At 41.1% G+C, this 12,583-nt stretch overlaps 1 protein-coding gene across 13 annotated transcripts in view; it reads right to left on the bottom strand.

The window, feature by feature from the left end:
• FBRSL1 (fibrosin like 1) overlaps positions 1 to 12,583 on the bottom strand; it is a 739,850-nt gene that overhangs the window by 200,159 nt on the left and 527,108 nt on the right. The window lies entirely within an intron of this gene.

Here is a 12,583-nt window from a genome sequence, read left to right as displayed (position 1 = left end):
GCAGTGACCATGAGATGGTCGAGTTCAGGATCCTGACACAAGGAAGAAAGGAGAGCAGTAGAACAGAGACCCTGGACTTCAGAAAAGCAGACTTTGACTCCCTCAGGGAACTGATGGGCAAGGTCCCCTGGGAGAATAACATGACGGGGAAAGGAGTCGAGGAAAGCTGGCTGTATTTTAAAGAATCCTTATTGAGGTTGCAGGAACAAACCATCCCGATGTGTAGGAAGAAAAGTAAATATGGCAGGTGATCAGCTTGGCTTAACAGTGAAATCCTTGCTCGTCTTAAACACAAAAAAACAACCTCCAAGAAGTGGAAGATTGGACAAATAACCAGGGAGGAGTATAAAAGTATTGTTCAGGCATGCAGGAGTGAAATTAGGAAGGCCAAATCACACTTGGAGTTGCAGCTAGCCGGAGATGTTAGGAGTAACGAGAAGGGTTTTTTCATGTATGTTAGCAACAAGAAGAAAGTCAAGGAAAGTGTGGGCCCCTTGTTGAATGAGGGAGGGAACCTAGTGACAGAGGATGCGGAGAAAGCTAGTGTACTCAATGCTTTTTTTTGCCTCTGTCTTCACAGACAAGGTCAGCTCCCAGACAGCTGCACTCTGCAGCACGGTATGGGAAGGAGGTGACCAGCTCTCTGTGGAGAAAGTAGTAGTTCGGGACTATTTAGAAAAGCTGGATGAGCACAAGTCCATGGGGCCAGATGCACTGCATCCGAGGGTGCTAAAGGAGTTGGCCGATGAGATTGCAGAGCCATTGGCCATTATCTTTGAGAAATCATGGCGATCGGGGGAGGTCCCGGATGACTGGAAAAAAGCTAATGTAGTGCCCATCTTTAAAAAAGGGAAGAAGGAAGATCCAGGGAACTACAGGCCAGTCAGTCTCACCTCAGTCCCTGGAAAAATCATGGAACAGGTCCTCAAGGAATCAATTCTGAACCACTTAAAGGAGGGGAAAGTGATCAGGAACAGTCAGCATGGATTCACCAAGGGCAAATCATGACTGACTAACCTAATTGCCTTCTATGATGAGATAACCGGCTCTGTGGATGAGGGGAAAGCAGTGGATGTGCTATTTCTGGACTTTAGCAAAGCTTTTGATACAGTCTCCCACAGTATTCTTGCCAGCAAGTTAAAGAAGTATGGGCTGGATGAATGGACGGTAAGGTGGATAGAAAACTGGCTAGATGGTCAGGCTCAACGGGTAGTGATCAATGGTTCCATGTCTAGTTGGCAGCCAGTATCAAGTGGAGTGCCTAAAGGGTCGGTGCTGGAGCCGGTTTTGTTCAATATCTTCATTAACGATCTGGAGGATGGTGTGGACTGCACCCTTAGCAAGTTTGCAGATGACACTAAACTGGGAGGAGTGGTTGATACGCTGGAGGGTAGGGATAGGATACAGAGGGACCTAGACAAATTAGAGGATTGGGCCAAAAGAAATATGATGAGGTTCAACAAGGACAAGTGCAGAGTCCTGCACTTAGGACGGAAGAATCCCATGCACTGCTATAGACTAGGGACTGAATGGCTGGGCAGCAGTTCTGCAGAAAAGGACCTAGGGGTTACGGTGGACGAAAAGCTGAATATGAGTCAACAGTGTGCCCTTGTTGCCAAGAAGGCTAATGGCATTTTGGGTTGTATAAGTAGGGGCATTTCCAGCAGATCGAGGGATGTGATCATTCCCCTCTATTCAGCACTGGTGAGGCCTCATTTGGAGTACTGTGTCCAGTTTTGGGCCCCACACTACAAGAAGGATGTGGATAAATTGGAGAGAGTCCAGCGGAGGGCAACAAAAATGATTAGGGGGCTGGAGCACATGACTTATGAGGAGAGGCTGAGGGAACTGAGATTGTTTAGCCTGCAGAAGAGAAGAATGAGGGGGGGATTTGATAGCTGCTTTCAACTACCTGAAAGGGGGTTCCAAAGAGGATGGATCTAGACTGTTCTCAGTGGTAGAAGATGACAGAACAAGGAGTAATGGTCTCAAGTTGCAGAGGGGGAGGTTTAAGTTGGACATTAGGGAAAAAAATTTCACTAGTAGGGTGGTGAAGAACTGGAATGGGTTACCTAGGGAGGTGGTGGAATCTCCTTCCTTAGAGGTTTTTAAGGTCAGGCTTGACAAAGCCCTGGCTGGGATGATTTAGCTGAGTTTGGTCCTGCTTTGAGCAGGGGGTTGGACTAGATGACCTCCTGAGGTCCCTTCCAACCCTGAGATTCTATGATTCTATGGTCTGGAGCAAGACACTTTACCTTAATTTCCCCATCTGTAGGATGGGAACCATACCCATAATTACATGGATATTGAACGGCTGAATCGATGTTTGTGCAGTGATTTGAAGATATGCATTATGAAGAATAAATATCTTACTTTTACACACAGAGTATTTCCCCCTTTCTTCCTCATTCTCATATATCAGGGGTTCTCAAACTGGGGTTCGGGCCCACTCAGGGGGTCTCGAGGTTATTACATGGGGGGGGTTGCGAGCTGTCAGCCTCCATCCCAAACCCTGCTTTGCAGCCAGCATTTATAATGGTGTTAAATATATTTTGAAGTGTTTTTAATTTATAAGAGGGGTCACACTCAGAAGCTTGCTATGTGAAAGGAGTCACCAGTACAAAAGTTTGAGAACCAGTCATATATATTAGATGGGGTGGGGGTGGGGCAAAAGGAGTAGATGAAAATGAGTTTTTACTCATCCACTTAAAGCACACTGCCCTTCCATCTGCTTTACACTGTACATCATCACCTACTGTCCTAGCTGGAGATGATTTTCAAGTACTTAAACTGTTGATGGCTGTTGGTAATGATGTATGAAGCACAAACAAAGCCAGAGTTTCAAAGAATCATGGAGACTTCAAAAGGCTGAGAAGAACTAATAATATGATTTTGACTAAATACAGATACATACAGCAAGAAGCTGCCACTTCTACCAAATGAGCTCTCCTTCTGGAGCAACCTTTTAATTTCTTGCAGTTGCACAAATGATCTCTTCTAGCACTGTGTGTTAGAGTTCAAAGGAGACAGCGATCAGAACAATACCTTGATGCTCTTGCCACGCTAAAGTACTTAAGAGAACAAGCTTCAAGGTCTCAGCAAGAACAAGACTTTCAATGTAACACAAAAAACATTATGAATTTTAAACAAAACAAATCCAAAATGTATTCCGGTTTAGCTAAAAGTTAATTAATTTTCAAGGACTGCCTGTCACTCTTAAAGAGAATAAATATATACAAGGCAAACGTCCAAAGATTAGTTTTGGCTAAGACTGTTTGTAATAAGAGCGTAATAATAATATTAGTAGAGGAAGTGGTTACATCCTAGGATTGAGTCAGGCAATCTGGGCTTCTAGTCCCAACTCTGCCACTAGGTTCACTGTGTGACAACAGGCAAATCGCTTATTTTCTCTGAACCTCAGCGTTTTCACCTGTAAAATGATGACAATAATGCTTACTCATCTTTTAGCACACTTTGAGAGCTCTGGATGAAAAATGTTATATAAGCACAAATTATTATTATTGTGCGTTATTTGAATTCCAGTACTGACTAAAACATGCTAAGTTGCCTCCACACACAGAGCGGGACATCATCCCTGCTCTGAAGAGCTCACAGGAAGAAAAGAAGCCCCATAAACCAGAATAAATTAAAATAAATATCAACTATCCCCAAATGCACATCAGCCTAGCTATGATCTCTTGTAGACCTCATGGCAGAAGTGGGTCTTGAGAAGGGATTTGAAGGAGGAGATACCAGCTCCCAGCTGCCGTGGATGGACGAGGAACCCCTCAGCTCCCAGCCACCATGGTGGCAGGGGAAACCATGCAGACGTAGCAGCAAAAGTCACAGACAGGTCATGACTTCCATGAATTTTTGTTTATTGCCCATATCCTGTTCATAACTTTTACTAAAAATAACCAGGGCAAAATTTTGGCCTTAGCAATAACATCAGAAGACAATGGTGGGAGAGGAGGATCAAAGGGAAGACAGGCTGGCAGCGCTGGCATTGTGGAAGAGGTGTGGGTGATGCATTAGAACAGAAGGGATCGGTGGGCAGAGGCAGAGCTGGGAGGGGCCCTGAAAAGGAGGACAAGAAACTAGCATTTTATGGAAAAGAGGGTGCCAGTGGAGGAACTCAAAGAAGGCTGGAGGAAGGTCCTCTATTGTGTGGCTATAACCTGCCCTTGCAGGGGGGCAAGCTCAATTATCATTCTAATAGGCCTTCCTCATTAATAACTACTAGAATCCTAAGAACAGGCTATCCTGTTTCCTTCCCCTGCCCCTTTCACCTGGGCTCCATGGGGATTGGAGGGAGGATGAGGGACAGACGTAAGTTCAGGCTAGGGGAATAAGAAACTCGTGGTCACTTATTAACCATAGTCTGATTGTCCAGGATACGCAGTGGTGCATATCATATATCACAGGGCAGGCTTCAGCAATTAGTATAAATAAATAGTTCAGAAAGCATATTTATATCCAGAACTAAGAGATTGCTTAGGTTTTGAGAGCTGCAGACACTACAAATTAAACTTAAGATTTATTGATATTACCAACCTGGTTTATATGTGAATGGGAACCCTTTCAATTTCAGCCTATTGCTTTTTTATTTATAATATTCCAGCTAGCTATACCTGCTTGATTATCTTTAAAAACACTTATCAGGTTGATTCCATTAAATAACAAATGAATATCTTTAAAGCGAATGTGGCCTTTTCCCATGAACTAGTATTTATGGACAAGGACATTTGGGGCTGATCTTTCTTGTTGAGCAGCACGTCTAAGATTAAGACTTAAATCACCTGAATGATGCATTGGCAATAACTGGCCTGCTAACACAAATTCTTACTCACATAAGTAGTTCCACTGAGGTCAGTAGGACCAGTCAAGTGACTAATGACTACTGGCCTGATTTTTAGAAATGCTGAGCATCCACAGCTCCAGCGGAATTCAACTAGAGTTGTGGATGTTCAGAACTTTTGAAAACCAGGCTCTACTTGCACAGATAAAGATTTGCATGATCAAGTCCCAGGGATGTTGCTATTTTGAATGTTACGTTTAATATTCTTAGAATTCCCTTCCAATGTTACTTAAACTGAGGCCTCAGTGTTAACTATTGACAGGCAAATGAAAATATAAGATTTGGTGACTGTGCTCAGACTATAGGATTTAGACCTACATTTTTTGCATTCGTGTCCTTAACTATTGAGATATTGGGGAAGGGGATTTCACTCTTTGATTTGGGGACTGGCTGTGTCAGATACTGGACACAGAATGTGGTGGGTATCCTGACAGGACACCAAGGCTGATGAAAATCTTGTAGGAAGAACGAAGCTGAATAAAAGTGAATTGGAAAAGATTCAAATCTGCGCAAACTACTTGCCCATAGTCTGAATGCTACTGATCCAACAAGACGGAAAGCTGAGGCAGGTACTGGATAAATCAGCTCTGTGTTGTTGACCCTACAATACTACAGAGTAATCAAAATGCCAAAAGCTATAAACGTTTAACACATATATATCTTTTTTCTCATACAGGAAGATTCCAACCTATCCCAGGCATTTTTAAAGCCTAATTTTCACTGTAGCTCAATTATGAAAGCCCTTCCGCAAATTTTAAGGGCTTTTCCAATCAATGAAGACAGAGTGGGAAAAATAAGAAAAATCATTCATGGAAAAGGGATTCTGCTTAGTCTTTGGAACTTTGTTTTAATTAAAAAGACATGTTTCTGTCTCTCATCAGCATGAAGCCAAGGAACGTTTCTAATAGTTTTCAGCTCTTTTGCCATCTTATATTGTACATATTGCATCTGGTTTTACAGCTACATCGGCAAAATACTGTTTACCTGGACAGCTGAATCATTACCAAGCTATATAGCAACCACTAAAGAATATTTCCACATAGTTAAAAAAATCAGAGGAAATTATACATTTTAGGGAAATTCATCCCAGCTGTTTGAAGAGCAAGAAAGGTGAGCAAACCTTTGTAAATCCATCAGGCCTTCCTTCCCCAGCCACCCCAATCTAAAAGCCTTAAAATGCAAATGACTTTGTCCGGATGTGATCTTGATTGTAAAGATTTTGTTTTGTTTCTTTCCTCCCTACCAAAGACAGAAGGGATAGTGAGTGAGTGAGTCTTTAAACTCTCAGTTCTTAAGGCTGTTAATATTTCACATTGCCAGCAGGGAAAGGAATTAAAACTGCCAGCAGCTATCCAGATAGATTTAAAAATCCCCTTCCCTTCCTCCCTCCCTCCTTTTTTCTTTCTGCATCCCTTGGCTTCAGAGAATATTTTCCCCGCAAATTGGTTTTAAATTAAAGGAGGTGATGAAAGCAATGTGCCGTCTCAGCATTTTCCCAGGTGCACTTAATCTAATTTCATTAAGGAGATCAGGACAGATGATCGCTACAGTCGAAACATTAAGTCTGTCCATTTTTGTATAAAAAACCATTAAGTCTGTCAAAGTGTCGGCGGGTGGGCTGTTTATTATTGGAGATGAAGGCGCACTTTGCTTCCCCAATAAACTGTCAGGAGTAGTAAACCACAAATTAAGTCAGCTGCTGCCAAAGATTTAGGCAAAGATCTCCAACTAATTTTGACACAGGTGTGAGAAAGGCCAGGGAAATAGAGCCCTTTAGTAGGTCTGTGAGGTTTGGGAACCATGTTTTTTGTGTATATTTGCTATGATTTCTGACAAACTTCAAGTCAATGCAATGCAAATGTTGGGACGGGACATCATGGGGGTATGGTAAAGCTAAGTCATTGGCTCAATATGGTTTTAAATTTCCAGATGCCAAATGGCTGTAAACTGGCATTGGGCACTGGTAAGTGCTGAAAAGTTTCTACCATCACTTTTACCTGCATTGCATCCTGCTCAGACCCATCATCTTATTCTTACACAGAAGTGAACTCATAAAATCTTCATTCAGCCATTTTTCCCTTTTAAGTGTTTTTGCAACTGTCAACACACCATGGAGTCACGATGCATGGGTAATAATAAAAATATCACACAAAATTAAAGGAAACCCAACAATACAGAGAAAGTACAGCAAACTTCTCTAAAAGCACAGAAAAAAGAGTGAAGGTTTCAAATTGAGTTTTCAGGCATTACGAAGCTCAACATAATCTATTTGTTCGGAAGGACACCTTGTTTCTGGTAAAAAAAATGCAGTTTGGTAAAGAGAGTCAGGATATTATGAAATGTCATTAAAGTTCTTTACTTTTTAAGTTAAATTTTCTTTATAGTATATACAGAATAATTCATGATCCCTGGTAGAGTGCATGATTGTTGAAATTCTATCAAGAGCTTTTTACTCATCTTGTAAACCACAAGGGAGCAGTTGAAACAGCATCTGACCAGCAGAATCTACCAACCAACAGGTACATTCCTCCTGCATTTTGGTTCGGGGGAGTGGTGACACATGAATTCTCAATCAAGGAGAGGCAAATGTCCAGGCTCCAGAGTACAAGGGCTGATACAACAGACTCCAATGACTCAGCTCTTTGTGCATTCCTAGTCTTTAAGCTGCTCTAGCAGACAGAATGTAGCACACCTAGAACTCATTTCTGGACAAAGTAATCAAGAAGCTAGGGGAAAAAAAGTCTCCAGCATCTGTAACTTCTGTTTTTGTGAGATAGGGTTTTGTAGTTCTGACAGCCTCACCTGGACTCGTGTGAAATGCACTTTGCATTCTGGAGCTTTCTGGTTATTTGTGCCCCAGAATATTTTTAATGGGAAGCCAAAAAACTGAGGATGCATCAGACATTGGACAAAGGAAGACCCGCGTGGAGAATGAAAGCTTAAGACGCAGTCAGTCAACCTGAGAACCGAACAGAGGGTTAGGTTTGGTTTGGGAACTGACATAGATTTGGAATGGTATTTACACTGCCCATCCCTTTTGCTATTAAACATTTTCAGCTGACTATGGAGGGGCACTGATGAGCTACGAAGTGAGTTCTCCATCCAGTGTTCCTTCACCAGATGGTAAATGCTGAACATCAATGACAGAGTGGAAATTAGTGGAGGAAATGGGGGAAAAACCATTCACAAAGGTTTATCTGAAGAGACTGTGATTACATGTCAGGAATATTTTTGCTCCAAGAAGCATTTAAAAAATGACCTTTGCAAGACTCTTACATCACCCACACTTGTACTAGCTCTCTATGTCCTGTGTACATCTGAAGACTCTGGGCAGTGCTGACACTGTACACTATTTAGAGCAAGGACTGTAAGCGTCATATATTTATAAGGTGCTGAACACATTGTCAGTGCCCAGTAAATAACAGTAGCAGGGTGAAGCAGAATTTGAAGAACTAAATTATGGTGTGAGAATAAGGTCTAACAAACGGGCTACAAAGGAGCCTGAAGCAAACTTACTGTGCTTTTGCAAAGAGCACTGTGAAAACACTATTTTGGCAACTCCACCAATGCTCTTTTTAATTTGCACTTCAAGCTCAGATATTACTGACTTGAAGCTCTCCTACCAGAGCTAGAATACAAACCTGAATTGCAGCATAAACACACAGCGAACATTTAATTAACTTGGAAACACAATGTCATTTTTTCTATGTCTTATTTAGTACCACATTAAATGAAGAAATGCCTGATATCTAACCCTTGATTTGGAGAGCTTACTTATACCCAGCGTCCATACAATTAAACTGACAACCCATAATTTCACACACAGCAGACAGAAGCCCAAGAATGAAAGAACATGAACGCTGAATTACTTTGAAAGAAAGAAATAGGCTTTTTTTTTTAAAACACGGCCTTGAACATTGTTATTAAAAAAAAATCAGAACAACATTTTGGTGTAATGAGCAGAGCTTACTCATTCCCTTGTTTTATGCAACTTGACTTTTGGCTTTCTGCAGAACGCCGTTTAACAGAGCACATTACCAAGCTGCTAGCCACTTTTCATAGTGATGCTAAAGCAGGTAAGAGACAATAAGTGGAACTGTTGATGGTTTATATTACTCTATTATGTTAATGTTCACTAAAGTATGCCATAAGCTCTCTCATTACATGTGTATAAACCAATTCTCTGTGGTGTTATTCCTGTGTTAAATGCTATAACTACATAAATCTTGAATTAATGGAGACTTTATAGTTCCTGAAAATGAAGGGTAATTGCTATCTGTTAATGCTGTTGTTGCTATTAAAGGAGTATATATTTTCTGTAACAATGTTTATGGACCATGAGCCTCACATAGCAGCTACTGCACGGTTTGGAACATAGTGTAATACCGTTACCAGCCAAACTCCCCTCCTCTTCCCGCAACACCAAAAAAAGTCGATAAACTCTCCACAGCTACCACAAACTACCCTGTAATTCTCCTAACAATGGCAGAGTCCAAATCCATGCCCATCAGTGAACATAAGGCAGAAGTAATGGGATTCATGTTACCGTCTCTGGGAATGCATGGTTTGCCGAGCTCTTAGTTTCTCTCAGTGGTAGAAAAGCTCAGTTTATTGTTTCATTTTAAAAAAACAACACCACAATTCTTTGAAAGGATGGAAAGTGGGTGCAAGAAAGTATCTCCCCGTTTGCCTCCCTGGAGAGTTCTGTGGTGAAACAGAAGCTTGAGGCAACGGTTGGTGGAAATTCGCAGCACTCTCCCTCAGAAAGTAGAAGGGGCGGATTAGCAGACTTCAGTATACCTACCTGAAGTCTTTGTGCTTTTAAAAACATCAGAGTCATCATTTGGAAGCACTGTCACAATCTGCCAGCAGACTGCACCTCATGCAACTATAAATATCACTCTTCCGTTCTGGTTCATCTTCTTTATAATTAACTGTGCTCTAACTTGATTACCCTATGCCACTGCCCTCTAGAGTACTGGATGTGACTGCATAAAGGTAAAAACTATGAAGTGTCTGCTTATAGCTACTAATACAGGGAAGATGAATTACAAATGTTGCTCTAACGTATGCATTTTTAAAATGTTGGGCGCTCTAACAACCTATATATCTATGGGCTAAATAAATAAGGGATAAGCAGTAGGCAGCGGATGGAATATGGAACTGGGAGTCGGAAGACTTGAGTTTTATTCCCAGCTGATGCCACTGACTCTGTGTAATTGTGGACAATTTCTCCTCCCTCCCATTCCCCCACCAATAAAATGGGATTGCAGCTGCTACTAACCCACCTTAGTGAAGTGATCTGAGATCTACAAATGAAAAATGCTATGTAAGAGCAAAGTATTTTATTATTAAATGCTGCCCTGCATTTAATTAGTGTTCAAAGGGTATGTGTGCATGTGTTATAGATAAAGATGGCAGAGAGAGCTTCTTGCTGAGCAAGCAGCAAGATAGGATCTCTCTGCAGCACTTTAAAATGCTAAGAAAGGTGCAGAGTCCATACCTCTTATCCCTTAGAGAGTGCGGTGTGTGGGCTAGAGCATATGTCTAGCCCTACAACTGGCTGCAAAGGGCAGGAAATGTTATTAGAGGGCACACTTCGCTAATGTTCTGAGGAGTAGAAATACTCCCCAAGTCCCCAGTGTAATCTCTCAGGCTACCATAAGGCATTCTTTGTTGAGGCCACTCAGGCCAGCATTTTGATAGCTCCTTGTTGCATCAGTCAGGGCAGGATTAAGATCTATAACCAACAGTTGTCCACTTAGGTATAACATCAGATGTAAACAGAGCCTGATTCTCCATGTGCTCCATGAATTTAGTGGGAATTCCACACGAAGGGCATTTGCACTATAATGCCCATTAGAAAGACTGAAATCCCTCCACTTCAGCCATAATGGTGCTTATACTTATGTGCTACATGCACATGTCTTTGAGGACACAAAAGGCAACCTTACTTAATGCCAGAGACCTACTTAATGAAACTGATGTCTTGCCTCATGTCTTTACAGATCAGAGAAGAGATATAAAAAAAGACAATTGCTCTCTCTCCCTTTTTGGTACAGAAAGTACTTTGATTAGGTGGGATTTACTAAAAGAAGGGGGTAGCTGGAACATGCATGAGACTGGATGGTCCAATTACAGATATATATGAAATGCTATAATAATGGTATGGGATGCTACAATGGTCTTTCATTTGCTGTAAAGGACAGTAAGTTACCAGCCAAACACAATGCCGCTTCCTCTAAAGGTAACCTCAGATCCCACATTCTGAAAGCTAATCAATGTTGTTCAGATTTCAATTTCTTCACTACAAGGTGAAGTCAAACCTAATCTAACAAACGTCAGTCTCAGGCTAGCTGGGTCTACCAGTGTAATTTAGATAATCATTAATAGCATAGCTGTATAATAAAACTACATGTCACTTACAACTTCATCTGAGGTTTGACTGGCAGATCTTTTAAACTGTTTTCTAAATGATTGCTTTTACTTTCTCTGATTGGGCAGTGTAAGAAACGCTTTAACTCTTTGGTACCCAAGCTTTGGGGGAGTAAATTCAATCTGTTTCTCTGCCCAAAACCACCCTCTGTTATTATTTATCCTTATGCGGAAGACAGCCTTAGAAACATATGCTGCAAAAACAAAATGTATGCTGAAAATGTCCACTGTATGTTTCATTCAAGAGCCATGATTAAAATATTCCTCTTTGTTTAAGACTTTTTGCCAAAATGTATCTGCCGTTTCATTCAGGGAAAATTAGATATTTGAGTGGACTTTTAAAAGAATACAATGAAAAAATTAAGGACAGCATACATTTTCCTGGTTTTAAACCCATGCTAAAAAACAAACAACCCTCATAAAATTTAGTTCGCATTAGCTTTCAATGCAGCATCTTGAATTCACTTCTTCCTATGGTTACAGGCAGTTGTGCTGCCAAACTGGATACGGAATTTCAGAACTCAGCCTTTACATTTGTAATGCTGATCCAGTGGAATACGTGCATGTTGTTGGTTCTCATGCATGGATATAAGGGACTGGAAAAACAAAGAATAGAAAAGATTTGATGAAGGTTTAACCTGAGACTAATATCTGCTAAAACAGATGGCTATGGGGGTGCTGAAGATTTTAAATGCTTGATGTTCAAAAGCACATCGCAGTTGTTGCTTCCAGTAGAGGTTGTCTGTTTTCATTGCAAAGGTGATGGTCAAGCACAAGAATGAAGGTCAATGGGATGAAACAAGAAGTCCCTATACATATACCAAAACATATTCCTATAGCCTCCCACTGTCTAACATCTGTATCAAACAAAAAGGTCAGAAAAATCATTGCTGCGTGATAAATATGCATGCAACATGACAAAATACTCCCTGACAGTTACCTATCCTCACAGACAGTGCAGTACCAGTTGTCCATCTTCTAAACCCATTACAAAACTGACATGTTCAAAGGTTATTATAAATAAAATATTGGCTCTAGAGGAGTTATCAGGGAAGTCTTTCTCCGAAACAAAAAGATAGTGCCCACACAGTGGCTTGCATCCTACTAAACCCTGGCACATTAATCAAGAAGGGGTATTGTGTTAGCAACAGAAAGCTCGGCTGCATGTCTAAGCTTAGGGCAAAGGCTGAGACTATCATCTTGTGAAGGGATACAAGTTACTGATATTTCTAAATTTGACATGAAGGCTAAAGGAAAATATTATGTTATTGTTAGATTCATTTTTATTTT

The sequence above is a fragment of the Mauremys reevesii genome, linkage group 18 (assembly GCF_016161935.1).
Source record: "Mauremys reevesii isolate NIE-2019 linkage group 18, ASM1616193v1, whole genome shotgun sequence".
Classification (NCBI taxonomy): Eukaryota; Metazoa; Chordata; order Testudines; family Geoemydidae; genus Mauremys; species Mauremys reevesii.
The sequence above is the reverse complement of the archived record's forward strand: the minus strand, read 5'-3'. Positions and strand labels throughout refer to the sequence as shown.